This window comes from Felis catus, chromosome A2, assembly GCF_018350175.1.
Source record: "Felis catus isolate Fca126 chromosome A2, F.catus_Fca126_mat1.0, whole genome shotgun sequence".
NCBI lineage: Eukaryota > Metazoa > Chordata > Mammalia > Carnivora > Felidae > Felis > Felis catus.
In genome coordinates, this window is record NC_058369.1 from 113,458,697 (window position 1) to 113,482,701 (window position 24,005).

The 24,005-nt window shown below is 36.6% G+C and overlaps 1 long non-coding RNA gene across 2 annotated transcripts in view; it reads left to right on the top strand.

Moving 5' to 3' along the window:
* Nucleotides 1-23,307, top strand: part of LOC123383899 — a 162,554-nt gene extending 139,247 nt beyond the window's left edge. For both annotated transcript variants that reach the window (XR_006594267.1, XR_006594266.1), the window contains one exon: nucleotides 23,022-23,307. This is a non-coding gene — a long non-coding RNA (uncharacterized LOC123383899). The remainder of the gene's footprint in view (nucleotides 1-23,021) is intronic.
* Nucleotides 23,308-24,005: the final 698 nt, after the last annotated feature.

Sequence of the window (24,005 nt, forward strand, 5' to 3'; positions counted from 1 at the left end):
TGTAAGCAAATTATACCTGAAAACCTCCCTAATCTAGGGAAGGACACAGATATCAAAATCCAAGAAGCACAAATAACTCTTATTAAATTCAACAAAAGCCAGCCATTACCAAGACCTATTACAGTCAAATTCACAAAATACACAGATAAGGAAAGAATCCTGAAAGCAGAAAGGGAAAAAAAAAGTCTTTAACCTACAAGGGAAGACAGATCAAGTTCACAGCAGATCTATCCAGAGTAACTTGGCAGGCCAGAAAGGAGAGGCAAGATATATTCACTGAATGGGGAAAATATGCAGCCAAGAACACTCTATCCAACAAGTCTGTCATTCAGAATAGGAGAGATGAAGAGTTTCCCAGACAAACAGAAACTAAAGGAGTTTGTGACCACTAAAGCAGACCTACAAGAAATTTTAAGGAGAACTCTTCATGTGGAGAAAAAAGAAAAAAAAAAAAGACCAAAAGCATCAAAGACTAGAAAGAACCAGAGAGCATCACCAGAAACACCAACTCTACAGGTAACACTATTATACTACATTCATACCTTTCAGTAATCACTCTGGATGGAAATGAGCTAAATGCTTCAACCAAAAGACATAGGGTATCAGAATGGATAAAAAAATAAGAGCCATCTGTATGCTGCCTACAAGAAATTCATTTTAGGCCTAAGGACACCTGCAGATTGAAATTGAGGGGATGAAGAGCCATCTATCTATCAGGCTGATGGATGTCAAAAGCCAGAGTAACCATACTTATATCAGACAAACTAGATTTTAAAACAAAGACTGTAACAAGAGATGAAGAAGGACATTATACCATAATTAAGGGGCCTATTCATCAAGAAGATCTAACAATTCTAAATATTTATGCCCCAAACTGGCAGAAACCCAAATATATAAATCAATTAATCACAAACATAAACTCATTGATAATAACACAATAATAGTAGAGGACTTTACCACCCCACTTACAGCAATGTATAGATCATCTGAGTAGAAAATCAACAAGGAAACAGTGGCTTTGAATAACACACTGGACCAGACGGAGTTAAAGAATATATTCAGAACATTTCATCCTAAAGCAGCAAAATACACATTCTTCTTGAGTGCACATGGAACATTCTCCAGAACAGATCACATACTGGGTCACAAATCAGCCCTCAACAAGTACAAAAAGATCGAGATCACACCATGCATATTTTCAGGTCACAATGCTATGAAACTTGCAATCAATCACAAGAAAAAATTTGGAAAGCCCTCACATATGTGAAGGTTGAAGAACACTCTACTAAAGAATGAATGGGCTAACCAGGACATTAAAGAAGAAATTAAAAAAAATAGATGGAAGCAAATGAAAATGAAAACACAACAGTGCAAAACCTTTGGGATGCAGCAAAGGCAGTCCTAAGAGGGAAGTACACTGCAATTCAGGCCTATCTTAAGAAGCAAGAAAGGTCCCAAATATACATCCTAAACTTACACCTAAAGGATCTAGAAAAGGAACAGCAAATAAAGTCTAAAACTAAGAGAAGAAGTGAAATAATAAATATTACAGTAGGAATAAATGATATAGAAACAAAAAAATTAGTAGAACAGATCAAAGAAACTAAGAGCTGGTTCTTAACAAGTAAACCCCTAGCCATACTTATCAAAAAGAAAAGAGAAAGGACCCGAATAGATAAAAATGGAAGAGGAGAGATCACAACCAATACCATAGAAATACAAACTATTATAAGAGAATACTATGAAAAATTATATGCCAACAAACTGGGCAATCTGGAAGAAACGGACAAATTCCTAGAAACTCGCAAACTACCAAAACTGAAACAGGAAGAAAAAGAAAATTTGAACAGACCCATAAGCAGCAAAGAAATTGAATTAGTAATCAAAAATCTCCCAACAAAGAAGAGTCCTGGGCCAGATGGCTTCCATGAAATTCTACCAGACATTTAAAGAAGAGTTAATATCTATTCTTCTCAAACTGTTCCAAAAAATAGAAATAGAAGGAAATTTTCCAAACTCATTCTATGAAGCCAGCATTACCTTGATTCCAAAACCAAAGACCCCACTAAAAAGGAAAATTATAGGCCAATGTCCCTGATGAACATGGATGCAAAAATTCTCAACAAGATACTAGCAAAATGAATCCAACAGTACATTAAAAGAATTATTTACCATGATCAATTGGGATTTATTCCTGGGCTGCAGGGCTGGTTCAATACCTGCAAATCAATCAAGGTGATATACCACAATAATAAAAGAAAGGATACAAACCGTATGATCCTGTCAATAGATGCAGAAAAAGAATTTGACAAAATACAGCATCCATTCTTGATAAAAATTCTCAACAAAGTGGGGATAGATGGAACATACCTCAACATCATAAAGGCCATATACGAAAGACCCACAGCTAAAATTATCCTCAATGGGGAAAAACTGAAAGCCTTTCCTCTAGGGTTAGGAACAAGACAAAGATGTCCACTCTCACCATTACTGTTTAACATAGTACTCGAAGTGTTAGCCTAAGCAATCAGATAACAAAATGAAATAAAAGGCATCTCAGTTGGCAAGGAAGAATTCAAATTTTCACTACTTGCAGCCAACATGATACTCTATGTAGAAAACGCATAAGACTCCACAAAAAAATTACTAGAACTAATACCTGAATTCAGCAATATCACAAGATATGAAATGAAGGTGCAGATATCTGTTGCATTTCTATATACCAATAGTGAAGCAGCAGAGAAAGAAATCAAGGAGTTGATCCCATTTGCAATTTCACCAAAAACAAGCTACCTAGGAATAAGTCTAACTAAGGAGATGAAAGATCTATACTCTGAAAACTATAGAAAACTTATGAAAGAAATTGAAGAGGACACAAAGAAATGGAAAAGTATCCCATGCTCAGGGACTGAAAGAACAAATATTGTTAAAATGTCTATACTACCCAAAGCAATCTACACATTTAATACAATCCCCATCAAAATACCACCACTATTTTTGCAGAGCTAGAACAAATAATCCTAAAATTTGTATGGAACCACAAAAGACCCCAAATAGCCACAGAGATGCTGAAAAAGAAAAACAAACCTGGAGGCATCACGATTATGGATTTCAAGCCATATTACAAAGCTGTAGTCATCAAGACAGTATGGTTCTGGCACAAAAACAGACACACAGATCTTATTTCTCCTTCAGTTTGGAAAGATGGAAGGATAATTTCACAGTATAAAGAGTTCTTCATCAATGGTTGTTTTTTTTTTTTTTCTCAACACTTAAAATATTCCACTACTTCCTTTTTGTATGCATGGTTTCTGAGGAGAAGTTGGACATAATTCTTATCTTTGCTTCTCTATAGCTAAGGTGTTTTTTCCCTCTGGCATTTTCTGAGTTTATCTTTGATATATTTCTGACTTTCTTTATCTTTGATTTTCTGCAGTTTGAATATGATAGACCCAGATGTCTTTGTTGTTGTTGTTGTTGTTGTTTTTCTTTTCACGTTTATCCCACTTAGTGTTTGTTCTCTGAGCTTCTTGGACCTGTGGATTGATATCTGAAATTAATTTAGGGGTATTCTCAGTAAATATTGTTTCAAACCTCTCTCATGTCCTTCCTTTCTCCCTCCTCTTTCTTTCTTTCTTTCTTTCTTTCTTTCTTTCTTTCTTTCTTTCTTTCCTTCCTTCCTTCCTTCCTTCCTTCCTTCCTTCCCTCCTCCTTCCTCCTCCTTCCCTCGCTCCCTCCCTCCCTTGCTCTCTCACTTATTTCCTCCTTCCTTCCTTCCTTCCTTCCTTCCTTCCTTCCTTCCTTCCTTCCTTCCTTCCTTCCTTCCTTCTCCTCTTGGTATTCCCATTATGCAAATGTTATACCTTTCGTGGTTGTGCCATAGTTCTTGGATATTCAGTTCCTTTTTTTTTTTCCAGACTTTTTTCTCTTTGTTTTTCAGTTTAGGAAGTTTCCATTGATTATCCTCAAACTCAGAGATCCATTCCTCAGCCATGTCCAGACTACTAATGAGCCCATGACAGAGACATTTTTCATTTTTGTTACAGTGGTTTTAATCTCTAGCATTTCTTTTTGATTCTTCAATATCAAAATTGTCATCTCTTTGCTTACATTATCCATCTGTTCTTGCATGCTGTTTAGTTTATCCATTAAAGTCCGTAGTTGTTTTACATTCCCAGTCTGATAATTCCAACATCCTTGCCATATCTGAATCTAGATCTAATGGTTATTCTATCTCTATAAACTGTGTTTTTGCCTTTTGTTATACCTTTTAATTTTTTGTTAAAAGGAAAGAACAATATACTACACACAAAATAATTTTAAAAAATTAACAGATTTTTAGTGATGTGGTGGTGAAGTATGGCAGGGAGGGGAACAGTCTATATATAGTCCTGTGATTAGAGATTAGTCTTGTTGTGAGCCTGCCTCTGGGCTGTGAACTTCACAAATGCTTCTCAGTTTTTCTCCCCCATTTAATAGGGACAGGATAGCTAGAGGGGGCTGGAGGTGGGTTTTTCCCTTCTCTCGGGTTAGTTAGGCTCTGATAAAAATCCTGACAGATTATGCTCTGGCAAAATAGTTTCTCTTGAGGGTAGTATTTTTGAGAAGAGTATTTACTTTTCCCCTCCCCCTGTGAGAAGCAAGAAGAGATTTTTTTCTCTAATATTTACTGTGACAACATGGTAGAACTCCTAGAAGTAAAAGCCACAAAAGTGTGGGGGCTGCCCTATGACTGGACCCCTTGGAGATTTTAATTGTCAGACTTGTCCATGACAAGCTTCCAGCCATTAGTCAAGTATAGTTCAGGTTTTCTTACCCTCGCACTGATTTTTATAAGTGGTTTCTGCTTGTGGGTTTCTACTCAATGAAGCTGTGATTCTAGTATCCTCTTGTTTGTGTCTCTAATATTTGGGGCAGTCGTTTGCCCTGTGGCCTCATTTCTTTGGCAAATCAAAGAAGAGTTGTTTGTCTTCCAGGCTGTTCAACTTTTTTTAATTACACATTTTTATCAGGAAATTTTAGTGCACATAAGTACCATACCAAAACCAAAACATTAAAAAAAAAGAAAAGAAAAAAGAAATTCTCCATGGGTAAAAATCTGTAAGTATATATTTTTTTCTTAAAAATTTTCTTTCAGAGACAAATGGTTGTGTCCATATCAGTAATTTTGACTTAATAGACAATATATTTAGGCCATAGATATATTCTTAGTTTTTAGAGTGATAGATGTATTAGTCAGCTCAGGCTGCCATAACAGAATACCACAGACTGGGGGGAGGTGGGGAGGGGTTAAACAACAGAAATTTATTTATTTTTCACAGTTCTGGAGGTTGGAAGTCAAAGATCAAGGTGCCAGCAAGGTTAGTTTCTGGAAAGACTCCCTCTTGGCTTGCAGATGGAGCCCTTGAAAAGGTTTTTCCTCTGTGTGGGGGTAGTATCTACCTCTTGTTATAAGAATGTCAGTCCTATTAGATTAGGGCCCACCCTTATGACCTCATTTAACATTAATTATGTCTTCAAAGCCTAAATCTCCAATATGGTTATGTTCAGAGTTAAGTCCTCAACATATCAGTTTGAAGGGGATGGGAACACAACTCAGTCCACAATAGTGGATCTTATTGCCATCTGTTGAGAAAGAATGCTAGAGTGGTTTTCAGTACTTGGGAATCATGGTTCTAGTTCCCAATGTTAGAAACATAGGAATGTGTGTATATATGTGATATTATTCTCCAAGTCTTAAAATCGTGTTTTGTGATTCAGTTATATCTTATTGGATTTTTTTTTAATTGACTGGAAAATGGCTTGTAGACTTGTTTCTCAAAATAGACTTTGTAGATCATGTACTTCAGAATCAATTAGTGGCCTTATAGAATATGTGAATTCCTGAGTCTCACCTTGGAATTATTAATTCAGAATAACTAAACAATCTGGCCTGGGTTCATGTTCTTGAGATTCTTGAGGCCAGAGATATATTTCTCAGCCACCAAAGGGAAGAGCCATGGGATATGAACTTAAGTGCCATGACACTTCCTATGTGTAGTACCATTCAACATCCCCCAACAGCAATGCCTGGGAAGTATTGTTATTTCCTCTTCAGAGCCAATAATACGTATAAATTCTGTCACAGAGAATTATGCGTTGGCTCCAAATACTCATATTCTTAAAATTTTTCTTTTGTTTTTGCATTCACCAAGTTATTATCATTTCTGAATTTCCTATAGCGTTATTATCTTCTCACTTTTGTGTTCTTATCTTCAAGTCTACTATTGATAATTTACCTCAACCTTGGATTTTAGGTAGTAAACAAATATTTAAAGAGTGTGTTGAAAGTAGAGTTTATCAGGCAAAAAGTTAGTTTTTTTTTTTGTACCAACTCAAGGAAGCAAGAAAGAGTTTGGTGTATTGGGGACCATTAGTGGTTAGACATGACTAGGAACTGAAGTCTTCATGGCATTCTGGAATTATGGGCAGCACTCTTTAAGGGATGAAAAGACTTAAGGTAACACTAAACAAGCCATCAATAACCATAACCCAGTTGGCACTACACTGCAAGAATATATCCTAACATGTATAAAGTACCCGTAGTTATCACACTACTCAAGCAGGCACCCTTCAGCTATATGATTGTGTTTGAGTAGTTTACTCCCCTGCTCATGTATGTTCCTAAGGTATAATTGTCACATATTTCTGTAAAGCTTACTTTAGAATAAATTTGCCTCAACTTCTTACTGGATACCCTATGTCCTCTTAGCTGAACACTCCATTGGCAAGCAGTGACAAAACCCAATACACATTCAATTGTACAAACAACAAAATTTGCATGTTTTTTAAAACTTGGTGTCATACCTTGCATATGGTTGGCGGGATGCCTGTTAAGAATTACTGGGCTTGAGGAAAGGGATTATGTGATGGAATAGAGTAAATGTGGTGAAAAAGGCAACAACAATAATAATGAAGATATCCACCATTTATTGACAGAATAATATGATAAATCTTCTTTCTCCTCATTTCTACTCCTCACAACTACGTGCAAGTTGTTGTTATTAATCTCTTTCACAGGTGAGAAAAGTGAGGCTTACAAAGGTTCAGGCTCCAAACTCAAATTTATCTGATTCCAGAGCCCAGGATTTTTGTCATCATGGTTCTAAAATTACATGGAGCCAGATCACAAAGTTCCTCATATGATATCACACTGGAAAGTTTAAATACTATGGCCAGTATTTCCTAAAGTACGTCCTGTGGAATAGTAATTCTCCAGGATGGGAAAAGTTCTTACTCTAAATGAAGGGCACTGGTGCCCAGATAGGCTTATGAAATGCTGGATTTCACCAACCACATATACTCTGCGACACCCATTTCTTGAGTAATGGTGCATAAGTATGAACCACTCTTTGGAGTTGAGGGATATTCTGGGGCCATGGGGTAGAGCTTTTGCATGTGTGGTGCTAAATTCATTCATTCAGGGATTGAACTCAGACTTAATCTCATTAGCAACACCATTCTAGATCGGTGTTATACCTTCCCAATCAGTCACAGTGAGACATCTTTACTTTGATGACATGTAGCAAATTCTTTGCGAAGTGTTTTTATTTTGTCTTTCTGTTTAAAAAATCTCATTAGTTTAGCCAAAGTATTCTAGACTGTTTAAAAATTGCTTAGTCTACAGAATTTTAGCTACATATTTAAATGTATAGTTAAATGTGTGTGTATATACACAGACACACAGAGAGTAAGCTTCCAATTTTGTTACTTTTAATTTGTGTGTTTATACATGCATATGAACAGACAAGGAAAGGTTTGGAAGGAAATATAGCAAATGGTGAGAATTGATTATGGCTTTTGTGGCAGCATTACAGGGGTTTTAATTTCCTTCTTTATATTTCTGTATATTTAATGAATTTTTGAAAAATATATTTTATTTTTATAAGGAGAAAAATACATGCTCTCATATGTATCCTCATCTAATTTAAAATTTTGTTGTATTGCTTTTGTTTTCCCATCTACTTGGGTATGTGTTTGTTTTGAATATTTTATTTATGGACTAAAATCCCTGTCTGACTGTCACAATGAAATCAGCTTCTTAACGCTGGGAAGAAATACTAAAAATTGCCCTGAGACTGAATGAGTGATCTTGAGAATGGTGGAAACTCTTTGAAATATTTGTCTGTGTGTCTGTATGTGTGCCTGTGGGTCTGTGTATATCTGTGTGTGTTTGTGGTGTGTGTTTTGACTACATGATGGGATTTGAGTGAGCAACAAGGCAAAATAAGAGTTAGCTCAAGCACTGATAGAAGGGAAAATATACAAAGGAGAGGGTGAAGAAAGAAGCCAGAAATGAGTAAAATACAGACAAAGGTTAGAAAAGAGATGGAGACAAATGGCCAAAGTGAGCGTAAGGCTTACACGTTCAGAACATGCTATAGGAATCCCAAATTACTGGATGCTAATTACAGTATATCTTTAATAGAAATTGGTACTATCCTTTCTAGCCTGTATTATTTATTGTTGTCTTTGTTGCTAGTGTCCATGATCCTTTTTAAATAGAGTTTCAGTCTCTGTTGCTGTTAATATGAACTATAGGTTACTGCTTTAGACAATTACAGTCCTACACATAAGTTAATAATAAGTTTGTATTAACATTATTTTCAAAGAAGTCCATTTTCAAGATACCCTGGTTGACTTTAGCTCACAAACATTAAAAGGAAAAGAAATGAAGTAGTCATATTTCCAGAACTGTGGGAAACTCATTAGCTATGGTTTACATAGATTTGTATTACCTCTTTTTATTTTGTTGGTGGTGATCCTTTTCTCCATTTGGGGAAACTCATGCATCCACAGTCTTGAGCCCATATGAATCTGAAACTTGGCCTGCGGTGCCTTGAAATTACCTAGACTTCCATGGCTTTCACTTGAAATAAAGTTCCTTTGTTTCCCACTAACCTACCTGAGATGTCTAGACTTAGCACTATCCTGATTGCCCATTATTTGGTTTGCATGCATAAGTGCTTCTTTTTTTGTGTATGAAGAAGGTAGGCTCTTCAGACTGAAGAATGATGGTTTCTGTTCTTATTAGTTATTACCATAAAGGGAAAGCCTTTGTAGTATATTTCTTTCTGGGAATTTCCGGGGGCGGGACGAGGGGGGGAAGCTTTTTATCTTTCTGGAAACTGTTGTCTTGGTCTCAGACAACAAATAGGTCTTCCAAAGAAGGGGGAAAACAGCTAGAGTATTTAATGTTGTTCAGATTCTATGTGAAGGCAGAAGTATGACAATACAAAATTATTTCAGGTGTTCACCAATTTAGTTCAACAAACATCCCACTAAGGCCTTCGCAATGTCCCTGTCACTGACTGTTTTAAAAAGTTGAACAAGACCAGGTCTTCTAGGAGCCAAGTCTTGCAAAGACAGATGAGTACACATGTAACTGAAATACAAAGTTATCTGAGCTCATTTGGGCTGTAACATGGATGAGGGAGCAACTGAGTCTTCTGAGAAGGGTTTTGCATGCAACATTGTGCTGTTTACTTTCCTTCTGTCTCACAGAACTTTTCATGGTATGTTTATTCCAAAAAGTCAAGTGAATTAAAAATATTTTGAAAATATCTTTGAGGGTGCATATGTGTGTGTGTGTGTGTGTGTGTGTGTGTGTGTGTGTGTGTGTGTGTAAAACCTTGGTTTGTGAGCATAATTCATTCTGGAAACATGCTTGTAATCCGAAGCGCTTGTATATCAAAGCCAATGTCAAGGACCATTAGCTCAGTTGTGATCGTGTGATGTTTGGCATCATGTGCTACTCATATTGCAAGACATCATTTGTTTATCAAAATTAGAAATGTTTGGGGGCACCTGGGTGACTCAGTCGGTGGCTCAGTCGGTTGAGCGTCCGACTTCGGCTCAGGTCATGATCTCACAGCTTGTGGGTTCCAGCCCGGCATTGGGCTCTGTGCTGACAGCTCATACCCTGGAGCCTGCTTGGGATTCTGTGTCTCCCTCTCTCTCTGCCCCTCCCCTGCTCGTGCTCTCTGTCTTTCTGTCTCTCAAATAAACGTAATAAATTAAAAAAAAAAAAGAAATGTTTGCTCATCTTGCAAAACACTCACAGAAGTTACAATCCAAGGTTTTACTATATATGTGTGTGTGTGTGTGTGTGTGTGTGTGTGTGTGTGTGTGTGTGTATATATATATATATATATATATATATATATATATATATATATATACTTTTTTTTCTTTTAAGTAGTCTTCATGCTCAGTGAGGAACCCAATGTGGGGCTTGAACTCACGACCCTGAGATCAAGACCTGAGCTGAGATCAAAAGTCAGATGCTTAACTGAGTCACCCAGGCGTCCCAGGGTATATACTTTTAAAGTTTTCTTTGGGGGCGCCTGGGTGGCGCAGTCGGTTAAGCGTCCGACTTCAGCCAGGTCATGATCTCGCGGTCCGTGAGTTCGAGCCCCGCGTCAGGCTCTGGGCTGATGGCTCGGAGCCTGGAGCCTGGAGCCTGTTTCCGATTCTGTGTCTCCCTCTCTCTCTGCCCCTCGCCCGTTCATGCTCTGTCTCTCTCTGTCCCAAAAATAAATAAATGTTGAAAAAAAAATTTTAAAGTTTTCTTTGTAAACCCCTTGGAGCAGTTCTTTTTCCATTTTTTTCCCAACCAAATCCGTTTCTGTAAGAGCTTTTATATGAAAAGTCATAAAGGTAGAGCTACGTCAGCTGGCATCTCCCTCCTTCTCATGCCTCCCCTGGCATAACTGAAACCCAGGGCTCAGCAGAGGCATTTTGACACCCACTGCCCCAGACCACAAATATTTGTATTACATATATTTGATTTATGTGTTTTTCCTTTGTAACTATGTACTGATTTCATATTGATTCTAATTTTAACATTTTATATGTTTTGTATATGTGTTTATATAGTTATATGCATATTTATTACTTGCTACTTATTACATATTACAGAATAACATCCTGAGGCAGAAGAGCACAGAGATTCAGTATAACTTGTTTTAAACAGCAGTCCACTTGGCATAATTAAAGGAGCCATTCAGTGTTTTGATTTTGATAGAGATCTTGAAAAGTAAATAGGATTCTCTAATATATTTTTGGAATAATTTACAAGAAAACTGACATAGCTACTCTTTTTATCAGAATGGTGATGTTACTAGTATTTAGAAGTCTGTTATTCCAAGATGGTTTGTAGTCTGTGAATGACTGTGGTCCCTTTATATGTATCCCTTCCCCTGGTAGCAGTTCGGTAATACCACACCCAGTGTTATTTCCACAGTTACCGAGATCTATTCTTGTATGGAGAAAAGGGTTACTCATATGGAAGAGGCACCACCTGTAAGCCCCCCAAAGTACTCCCTCAAATGAAAACTTTCCACTCTAAGCCCACTCATGCCTAGATTCCATCACTAGAGATTTATTCTTTGTGATCTGTCATGTTTTATTGCCTATGAAAATATTGCCGCTTTTAAGAGAAAATGCTCATGAAATGGGAAGCCATTTTGTGTTGGGACGGATGTTTGTTAGAAATTTTCTCGAGTAAGATTTTACTCGTTGATGAATACAGACATCACAAAGAACACTATACCTAATCAGATTTAGGATGTCAGAGAAGATTGAAACAGCAGAGGCAAACTTGATCTGTGGCCCAAAGTATGCTTATACTCTGTAAAGTTTATTCACATGTGGTTCTCCCTTTAATCACATTGATTAAATATCACCCAGCTGGTTTCAGAATGTTCTGCTCTAGTCTGGTATTTCTCAGTCTTGGCACTATTGCTGGACTTTGGGTCGAACAGTTCTTTGTTGTGAGCAGTTGTCACGTGTGTAGTAGGATGTTTAGCAGCATCACTGGCCATCCCACAAGATGCCAGTAGCACACACTCCATTGCCCCAGTTGCAACAACCAAAAATGTCACCAGACTACCCAATGTCTCCTGGGGTACAAATCACCCCTAATTGAAAGCCACTGGCCTAAGTTAATCTGTGTTTTTCCTTTTTCTCCCTCTGGCTGAGATCTAATCAGCATTCCTTCAAGTTTATATTTAGCAGCTATATGTTTACTTTAAACTACTCTTTCCTCATCTCTAGTGTATTCTTCAGCTCTCAGTACAATGACTCCTTTGTTCACAAAAGCTTGTAATTAACCATCCCACTTAACCATTTTTACTAAGCATGATGTAGAGATAATCATTTTTTTTTTCATTTGAAGTATAGTTGACATACAATATTATATTCGTTTCAGGAGTACAGCATAGTGATTCAACATTTATAGACATTACAAAGTGATCAGCACGACAAATCTAGCTACCATCTGTCACCACACAAAGTTGTTGCATATTATTAACTCTATTTTCTAGGCTGTACATTGTTATCCTCGTGTCTTATTTATTTTATAGTTGAAAGTTTGACCTTTTAATCCCCTTTCCCTGTTTTGCACATCCCCAAGACCCTCTCCCCTAGAAACCACCAGATTGTTCTCTGTATCCTTGAGTCTGTTTCCATTTTGTTTTGTTTGTTCATTTGTTTTGGTTTTTTAGGTTTTACATGTAAGTGAAATCATATGGAATTTGTCTTTCTCTCTCTAACTTTTTTCACTTACCATAATACCCTTTAGATATATCCATGTTGTCACAAATTATAAAACATATTTGTTTTTTATGGCTAAGCAATATTCCATTGTCTATATAAGCCACATCTTCTTTATCCATTCATCTACTGATGGACACTTAGGTTGTTTCCATATCTTAGCTATTGTAAATAATTCTGCAGTGAACATAGGGGTGCATATACCTTTTCAAGTTTTTGTTTTCTTCAGTTAAATACCCAGAAGTGGAATTACTACGTTGTAGTATAGTTCTGTTTTTAATTTCTAAATGTTTTCCACAGTGGCTGCATCATTTTGCATTCCCACCAACAATGCCTGAGGGTTCTCTTTCTTCTACATCTTCACCAATGCCTGTAACTTCTTGTCCTTTTGCTAATAGCCATTCTGACAGGCGTGAAGTGATGTTTCATTGTGGTTTTGATTTTAATTTCCCTGATGTTAAGTGATGTTCAGCATCTTTTCAAGGGTCTGTTGGCCACACGTCTGTCTTCTTTCGAGAAATGTCTATTCAGGTTCTTTGCCCATTTTTAAATTGGATTGTTTGTTTTTTTGATAAGGAGTTGTGAGTTCTTGATATATTTTGTTATTAACCCCTTATCAGTTATATTATTTGTGAATATCTTCTTGCATTCAGTAGACTGCTTTTTCATTTTGTTGATGGTTTCCTCTGTTGTGCAATATCTTTTTAGTTTGATGTAGACTTATTTAGTTTTTTTTTTCCTTTTGTGCTCTTGCCTGAGGAAACAGATCCAATATATATTGCTCACTTCAACGTCCAAGAGCTTATTGCCTAAGTTTTGTTCTAAGAGTTTTATGGTTCCCAGTCTCAGATTTAAGTTGTTAATCTATTTTGAGTATATTCTTGCATATGGTGTAAGAAAGTGGTCCAGTTTTATTCTTTTGCATGTAGTTGCCAAGTTTTTCCAAAATTATTTATTGAAGATACTATCTTCTCCCTATTGTATGTTCCTGCCTCCTTTGTCAAAGATTAATTGACCATATAAATCTGGCTTTATTTTTGGACTCTGTGTTGTGTTCTCTTGATCTATGTGTCTGTTTTTGTGCCAGTACCATACTGCTTTGATCACTATAGTTTTGTAGTATAGTTCAAAATCAGGGAGCATGATAAATCCAGCTTTGTTCTTCTATCTCAGGATTGCTTTGGCTATTTAGTATCTTTTGTGATTCCATATATATTTTAGGATTCTTTTCTCTAGTTCTATGAAAAATGCCATTAATATTTTGATAGGGACTGCATTGAACCTATAGATTGCTTTGGGTAGTATGGATATTTTAACAATGTTAACTATCCAATCCATGAGCATGGTATATGTTTCCATTTATTTATGTTATCTTCAATTTCTTTTATCAATGTCAAGCGTGATGTAGATATAATCTTTATAAAATTGCTAATGGCAATTTGAATAGGAAATCTCTCATATATTCAGTTCTTTGGCCATACCGATCCCTTATTTTTAACTAGTCTCCCAGATGACATAATAGCCATTAAAATAAAGTTTTCTAGGGTGCCTGGGTGGCTCAGTCAGTTAAGTGTCTGGCTCTTGATTTTGGCTCAGGTCATGATTGCACGGTTTCTGGGATCAAGCCCTGTGTCAGGCTCCATGCTTGGCATGGAATTCTCTCCCTCTCTTCCCTCTCTACCCCTCCCCCCCCCACACTCTAAATAAATAAGTAAATAAATAAACATTAAAAAAGGAAACAAAATCAAGTTTTCCACTTATTCGTCACGTGTGTGTGACGAAAGAATAACCTGATGATAAAAGATGACTTATTTTCCTTTGACGATTTTTGGACAGTTTGTGTCTGATTTATAATAAGGTGCTTAGTTTATGCTGTTGAGTTCAGGATAACTTTGGCCTACTATCATCATCCTAATTATATATAGCACACCTAGGTTCTGCTCAGAGGAAAACATAAACCTAGCAGTAGTGCTACACTTATGGAATGTGTTTGAGAGACTAAATCAAAGTGTTTGAGAGACTAAAATGGGCCATGCTAAACATCTTCACGCAAAGAGACTGAAGCCTGTCTTGTCAGGGGAAAGCCTAAGTCATGAGAGGAAAGCAAAAGAAGTTTTAACGGAAGAAGCAGTGTTGCAGAGCAAGCATGAGAGCCAAGGTGAGGGAATAAATAGAACGAGGTCACAAAGTCAGAAGCCAGGAAGATTAAGACTACATAGAGAAGTGTAATAAAGACAGAATAAGGCAAATGGTTGTTCATTAGTATAGGGAACAATGCAAGGGTTATAGAATCCCACTACTATTTTTGCTGGCTGCATGATATGCAGAAACACTCAGGGGTTAAAGTGCACAGTAGAACAGGACTGTTCTTTAAAACCTGAATTATTAACTCATGTATTCTACATAAAATTCCTAGACTATTCACTAAAATTCCTAGACTATTAGAATATATTCTAATATTTGTTTCTTGGTCTCTTACTACGTACTAAATGATGATGCTACAAAAAAGCACAAGATGGACATAACATAGATGATCAAATCTTTGCTACATTTTTGGCCTTTAGAGAATAGCCTTGATAGGGTGACTTCATCTCTAAATCACCTATGAATATGAATTCGCCATATGAATATAGGGAAGTTTTCAGAACACCCTATTTTTGGAAAAAAATATCCAAATATTAGTCAAAGTTATTGGCAAACACAATATGTGCCCATATTGTGCATTGCATAATAATTTGAAAAGAATTAGCTAATTCTGAAATATATTACTTAAACATTTTTAAGATAAATGCTTTTAATGTAAGAAAAATTCGAGGAGTATTGTTGGTTAATTGTACATCATAGTAGTTTGTTATGTTAACAAAGTAAGTACTGAAAGGGGCACCCGGCTGTCTCAGTTGGTAGAGCATGCAACTCTTGATCTTGGGGTTCAAAGTCTGAGCCCCACATTGAGTGTAGAGATTGCTTTAAAAAAATCTTTAAAAAACCAGTGACTACTCGTGTATCAATTTTCACAGAGGATACTATCACATCTTTCATGCCTGCTAGCTATGCAGAAGAAAAATAACAAAAATTAGGTTGAATCAATTAGACGAGATAATGCATGTGAAAATGGTTAGTACAGGACTTGGAATAAGAGATACTCAATGATATTTTTCTTGGGGAAACTAAGACAAAGAATGCCTATCTCAAGTTATCCAGGGAAAGAATTTAGAATTCTTATGGAATATGTTGCCTTTTGTTTGCTGTGTTGGACCTAGAAAAAGAGGCTTGCCTGACTATAATTTTTCTCTTTGTTGTATTGGTTAATGTAATGATTACAAAATGGCACATATACTATGTCCACATTTTTTGCTGTTAAATGATAGTCATACCTTAATGACAATGAAGCTTTGTCTATTTTGAGCTTCAGTGAACACACTTAACATCTCTGAGCCCCAGCTTTCTTACAGTGTGTTGGGTTTACTACTCCCTGCCTCATGAGACTGTTCTCAGAGTTAAGTGAAAGACATACTGTGCTAATACAGGGCCTGACCAAGAGTATCTACTCCATAGAGGAAATTATCTGTAATTTATTTTAAGAGAACCTAAATATTTTTGGCAATATTTTAGTCCATTCATTAGGAAGTCTCTTCCAGAGGTGCCTATGATATATTCAGACTCGAGAATTTGGTTCACCTTTTTAGCTTTTCTGATTAGACGCTTTTAATGGCTCCATCCTTGAAAAATATATTAAAAGGATTTTTACTCTATTTGCTATAAGCTTTCTTGTTATTTGGCAGAGAACATTATTTTACACTATCCCTTAAAGGATCCAAATGGGAGTTGAAATGGCTTCTGAAAGTCTTGGGTATTTTTAATCTTCTAAGTCTTCAACCAATTGTCATTTCATTAAGGTGCCCTGCCGAGATGTTCTTTCACATACCATCATTAAGATGAATTGTAGCTCTGCTCTATAATACACATATTAGAAGCTCAGTTCACATGTGCTGAAATTATAACTACAGACACGATTCCAGTTCCTGGAGAGGAGCACAGAATCACAGCTGCTGTTTCAGGGAGCTTTGCTGTCAGTTTCAAGTTCAAAAACTACCTTCCTAATGATGACAACAGAAGTCCAAAATAAGAATAAAAATGTTAGCTTTTTGGCAAAAAACCCCCACGAGGATTGAAGTGATATCAAAGATTATTTTTAATTACTTTTATTTGGTAAAATATACATAAAATATAGCATACATTTATCATTTTAACCATTTGTAAGTATACATTCAGTGGCATTAAATACTTTCACAGCGTTGTGTGATTGTCACCACTATATATATCCTATGCCTTTTCATCATCCGCAACATAAATGCTGTATCCATTAACCAATAACTTTTCCTTCTCCCTTACCCCCAGATCCTGGTAACCTTTATTCTGCTTTCTCTCTCTATGAATTTGCCTATTCTAGGTGCCACGCATAAGTGGAATCATATGATATTCCTTACGTGTTTGGCTTATTTCATTAATCACAATGTTTTGAAGTTCCATAGTGTTGTGGCATATATTAAAATTTCATTCATTTATATGGCTGGGTAGTATTCCATTGTATGTGTACCACCTTTAGTTTATCCATTCATCAGCAAACACTTGGGTTGCTTCTATCTTTTGGCTGTGGTGAATAATGCTGATATGAATGCTGATGTACAGATATCTGTTCAAGTTACTGCTTTCAATCCTTTTGGACATAGACATAGAAGCGGAATTACTACTGGGTGATATTGTAGTTCTGTGTTTACCTTTTTGAGGAAACAACAAACCATTTTTCATAATGCTAGCACCATTTTATATTCTCACCAGCAGTGCACATGGGCTCTAATTTCTCCACGTTGTCACCAGCACTTGTTATTTGCTGGTTTATTATTTTGATGATCATTACTATTATAGCCATCTTAGTAGATGTGAGGTGGTATCTCATTGTGGTTTTGATTTGCATTTCTCTAATGATTAATGATGTTGAGTCTGTTTTTATGTGCTCATTGGTCATTTGTATATATTCTCTGGGAAAACATCTATTCAAATTCTTTGCCTATTTTTAAATTGGATTGTATATGTTTTGTTGTTGAGTTGTAGGAGTTCTTTATATACTGTGGATATTAATCTCTTGTCAGATGTATGATTTGCAAATATTTTCTTCCATTCTGTAGGGTATCTTTTCACTTTCTTGATAGTCTCTGCTAAGACACAAGCAATTTTAATTTTGATGAAGTTCAATATATCTATATTTTGTTGCCTGTGTTTCTGAGATCATAGCAAAAGTTGTTTTTTAAAGTTTCAAATAGAACTTTAACATTGACTTTCAGTGTTTATTTTTACAACTTGCTTCTTGTCTTGTTATCTGTTACTATTAAAAATGTTTTTTTAATTTTTATTTAATTTATTTTTTAAATTTACATCGAAGTTGTTAGCATATAGTGCAGCAATGATTTCAGGAGTAGATTCCTTAATTCCCCTTACCCATTTATCACATCCTCCTTCCCACAATCCCTCCAGTATCTCTCAGTTCTGCACATTTAAGAGTCTCTTATTTTTGTCCTCTTCCCTGTTTTTATATTAGTTTTGTTTCCCTTCCCTTGTGTTCATCTGTTTTGTCTCTTAAAATCCTCGTATGAGTGAAGTCATATGATATTTGTCTTTCTCTGACTAATTTCGCTTAGCATAACACTCTCTAGCTCCATCCATGTAGTTACGAATGGCAAGATTTCATTCTTTTTGATTGCCAAGTAGTAAGTACTCCATTGTGTGTGTGCATGTATATATATACATATAGACATGTGTGTGCATGTATATATATATATACATATAGACATATAGATATGTATATGTCTATATGTATAGATATATGTCTATATGTATAGATATGTCTATATGTATAGATATATGTCTATATGTATAGATATGTCTATATGTCTATATGTCTATATGTATAGATATATGTCTATATGTATAGATATATGTATAGATATATGTCTATATGTATAGATATGTATATGTCTATATGTATAGATATATGTATATATATATACATATAGACATATAGATATATGTCTATATGTATATATATATATACATGCACACACAATGGAGTATATATATATGTATAATGATATATATATATATGTATAATGGTATGCATATATATATACATACACACACACACACACACACATACATACACCACATCTTCTTTATCCATTCATCCATCAATGTACATTTGGGCTCTTTCCATACTTTGGCTATTCTCAATAGTGCTGCTATAAACATTGGGGTGCATGTGCCCCTTCAAAACAGCATACCTGTATCCCATGGATAAATACCTAGTAGTGTAATTGCTGGGTTGTGTTTTTAATTTTTTGAGGAACCTCCAACTGTTTTCCAGAGTGGCTGCTCCAGTTTGCATTCCTACCAGTAGTACAAAAGAGATCCTCTTTCTCCGGATCCTCGCCAACATCTGTTGTTGCCTGAGTTGTTCATGTTAGCCATTCTGACAGGTGTGAGGTGGCATCTCATGGTGGTTTTGATTTGTATTTCCCTGAGGATGAGTGATGTTGAACATTTTTTCATGTGTCAGTTGGCCATCTGGATGTCTTCTTTGGAGAAGTGTCTTCATGTCTTTTGCCCATTTCTTCCCTGGATTATTTGTTTTTGGGGTTTGATAAATTTGGGTTTGAGTTTGATAAGTTCTTTATAGATTTTGGATACTAACCGTTTATCTGATATGTCATTTGCAAATATCTTCTCTCATTCTGTCAGTTGCCTTTTAGTTTTGTTGATTGTTTCCTTCGCTGTGCAGAAGCTTTTTTATTTTGATGAGGTACCAATAGTTCATTTTTGCTTTTGTTTCCCTTGCCTCCAGAGACATGTTGAGTAAGAAGTTGCTGCGGCCACGGTCCAAGAGGTTTTTGCCTGCTTTCTCCTGGAGGATTTTGATGGCTTCCTGTCTTACATTTAGGTCTTTCATCCATTTTGAGTATTTTTGTGTATAGTGTAAGAAAGTGGTCCAAGTTCATTCTTCTGCGTGTCGCTGTCCAGTTTTCCCAGCACCACTTGCTGAAGAGACTGTCTTTATTCCATTGGATATTCTTTCCTGCTTTGTCCAAGATTAGTTGGCCTTATGTTTGTGGCTCCATTTCTGGGTTCTCTCTTCTGTTCCATTATTCTGAGTGTCTGTTCTTGTGCCAGTACCATACTGTCTTGGTGATTACAGTTTTGTAACACATCTTGAAGTCAGGAATTGTGATGGCTCCTGCTTGGGTTTTCTGTTTCAAGACTGTTTTGGCTATTCGGGGTCTTTGTTGGTCCCATACAAATTTTAGGATTGTTTGTTCTAGCTCTGTGAAAAAAAAAATGTTTTCTTGGTTTACAGGGTGCCATGACTGGTGACTAATCCCTTTTGTAGTCATGAGAGGGGACAAGACAAGGTAAACTCTGTCCATGATATTCAATACCCAGGCTCACAGGTAGGACTGGATCTGTTGTTGGGACACACTCACATATGAAGAACTCTGTGCCTGAGGAACATGTGTTCCGCTTTGCCTTTATAACATCTTTGTCAAAATCAACTCTATTTACTGCTTAGCTTGCAGCCAACTGAAGATATGACCCAAAAGTCATGTCTACTCTCCCAGTGTACCAAATACTTGTAAAGTCTTCACTAAACCAAAGCTGATCTCAAAATATAGAAGTGCCCAATTATTACCTTGTTTCCAAATTCTCATCTTATTCTCTCATATTTTGGGCGCAATGGGGGGAATAATGGGAAGAAATGAATAGGAAGGAAAAAAAGTGAGCAAAGTGCCAAGCTAAGAGGTACATGAGGACCTAGAATACCAGAAAAGTCAGTGCCGGCCTCAGAAACAGTATAGTCCCACTGCCATTTGTGGCTCAGGAAGACCAGGCCCAATAACCAGTTTATCCTTTCCTTGTGGGTTTTTATCAAACTCTGTCCCTAAGAAGTTTCTGAATATCAAATGTCTTAAAACTTAGACTGAGGCTTCATCCAAAGTTGACAGATCAGAAAAGTAAAACACCATGTGAACATGAATAAGTCAAAACCACCACACCCATTGCTTATTCACTGACTGTAAAGACTAGTAAACATCTCTAAGATGTGTCATAACTATGCTTTTAATCCTTTTCTCTAGTACAAATAAAACAGCCCAGACACAAGCAATATATACAGTTAAAAGTACACGTTAGTGTGACTATCTCAGCAATTGTACAATGGCTTGAAGATCCGAACCTCAAGAGGAAACAAAGAAATATCACTCGGTGAAGCCATATTAAAGGTTAGACTTTTTTTCTGGGAAAAGTATAGTTAAGACCTAAGAAATCATCTAACTGAGAAATCAAATGGACATATAGAGCACCAGTAAACTTACCTTTTTCTGTCAGGTGTGTTAGGAATCTTAGCATCAGGATCTTTCTTGATAGTGCTCTGGGATGGTTCAGGGATTACCCATTCTGCTTACCTCCTACTGTCAGGCTTTCATGTGTGTGTCCTATTCTCAGTAGTAGGGGTTGGCAAACTTTTACAGAACTGTGTGGTAAATATTTTGGACTCTGGGATCCAAGAGGCAAAATCCAAGATATTATTTAGGGAATTATAGAACTATTTTACACACATAAGTATTTAAAAACATAAAGACCATTCTTATCCAGATTTGGCCCATGAGCCACAGTTGCTGAGCACTGGTGGGAGGACTGCTCAGTATATTAGGCTCCACTATGTGAAAGAGCACAGTAGGATGCCATTAGCAACTGGAGTGAATTTGCGCATTTGGGGGTTCTCCACTGACAGAATGCAGAGCATTGTGTCCTTAGAAGGAGGTGCCAAAACCATGAAAAGCTTCCTTTCCACCAAGTACATGTAGTGCTTTGTGTCTCATTACTGATGTCTAAAGTGGCATAATTAACACTATTCAGAAATAGCTGAAAGTTTCCACCAGAGTCTGGGAAGTATAAAGGTTCCCCTTGCCATTCTGGCTTTATGAGTGCATAGAGAAGTGGAACATGACCAAGCTGTTACTATGGCCATGCTAGTGACCGACAAGCAGCACAGAGAGATTATGAGAATGAATGAGATAATGTCTGTGAGGTGCTCTGAGCCCTTCAGAAGAAATTTTCTTTGTAATTAGAAAGTAATGCTCCATTATTACAGTTATTATGATTATCACCATTATTAAAGGTAGAGCCAGAAGACATGGCCCTTCCAATGAGAAAAGTTATGAATAAAGCCGAGCAACTCATAAAGGAAGTGGTTCATGCACCAATTATGAGTTTCCAGTTTGTAATTACGGTGTACTGGGTGGTTTTGCATGCACCAGTTTGTTATTCATCCAGAAGTACAACGCTTTGCATGTGTAACAGCTCCTGAAAAGTGCCCAATATATGCCAAAGACAAAAGGAACAGACGAAAAGCTCTGTGTGACACTGAGTTGCAACTTTCATATTCACTTACTTATTAAGGATCATCTTTAAATTTATACAGAAACCTGGTAAAATTTGTCAGTGAAGACCTTTTGTTAAAACAAAGAAAAAAATGCAAGTAGGAGTCTTACGTGTGTGGACAAAAGGCTAACAAAAGGAACTATACGTAATCACTTCATTCTCCCATCATTAAACATTGATACAACCTTTATTTAAGTACCGCTGATGCCAAAAAGTTAAAGTTCAATATTACCCTCTTTCTTTGGTTCCAAAATGCTCATTTTATTCTGCCACGTCTTTGATCCCACAGATGGTAGAATGGGAAGGAATGAAAATGAAGGATAAGGAGTAAGCAAAAAGTCAAACTGAGGAGTTCCTAGAGTCCTTGCTTGGCTAGTCTCAGTCTCTGATCCAAACCCAAATGGCTATTGGGATTCTAGAAGAACATGTCCAGCCGCCACCTTCCACCCTTCTCCATTTGTGTTCTTCCAACTCTGCTCTGAGGGCGTTCTGAATGTGGAATTTAAGCTGTGGCTTAACTCTAGAACTCAGAGATCTGAAGTGGGAGACAGAACACATGACTGAGAACATCCGAATCTTTTCTCTCCCTGCTTCTTGGACAGGGTGTTCTATACCTTCTTTGTATGGAAAGTGTTGGTTATTTACCTCTTTCACACTCTGAGTTCCTGTATCTTACCTTGTAGAGAGCACACAGCCTTTTACATTCCCTTTCCAGGTTATTTGGTCCAAATCCACAGTTGGGTAACTGTGTTCTCTTACACGTCATCACTGATGGAGAAATAGACATTGGGTAAGGTTGGTGAAGGGTGGCAAAATATACCACTTTGGCATAAGGATTATTTTGAGCTAAAGACACTTGAGAAAACAGCAGATGCAAAATGGGTGCTCTCATGAGAAGGAGATAAAACCCCTATATGAAGATGTCCATTCTCTTCCAGGAGGAAAGTAACATTCTCATTGCCGAAGATGGGAAGTTGAAGCAGAGGAAGATCTGTACTCACAAGCCTTATGAAACTAGCCCTTATCTTCCTAGTCACCTGTGACACTAACTGCCCCAGCCCAAGCCCTTTGATGTGTCATGTTCTCATAATGTAAACTCTTTGTCCAGTTCATTATTTAAACATTCAACTCTAACTGGGTCTTTGGGTCTTCATTTCCTTATGAGGGCTCCCATGTAATGCAAAACTTACATTTAATAAATGTGTATGTTTTTCTCACCTTAAACTGTCTTTTAAGTGTCTCCCCCAGCCAAGAGCTAACAAGTGTGGAAGGAAAGGTTAGTTTTCCTCCCCTACACTGTGGTGAGCAAACATTTTCACCAAGGCTGATGCAGAAAAATAAAAATTAATGGGTTGTATTTTTTTCCATTCAAAATAAATGTAGTTTTATTAAGTCCTAGAAGAAAAAAAGTTTGTATATATATTCTACAAATTATGTTCCTGACCTTATTAAATAAATGAAAGTCAATGAGAAAATTGCCAGAGCCTTTTAGACAATAAAATGTTAAAAAGCCAAACATGTCTGAGGAGGAATCAGAAATTACATTTTAATCTTTCAACCCCTATATTTATAAGGTGCCTTAGAGTTCACAAATGATGGCCACATGTCCACTGCCATTTAATACTTGTAACACATGAGGTACATATTATTATCATTTCTGTTTTTCAACTAAAGGAACCAAGGATCAGGGAGGCAACCTGATCTATGTAAGATCATATATCCATTTAGTGGCAAAGCTGTAGAGAGAATGAGTTTGTTCTACTATCAAGTTGATACGTTGAAAACTACATTAGGATATGAGTTTGGCTTCTCCAATAAAGACCCAAATAAGAAAGAGATTTATTGCTCCATAATTCAATTGTCTGAAATAATCTGAACACAAACAGTGCCAAGCTGATAGGATAGTTCCACTCTGTCAGAGA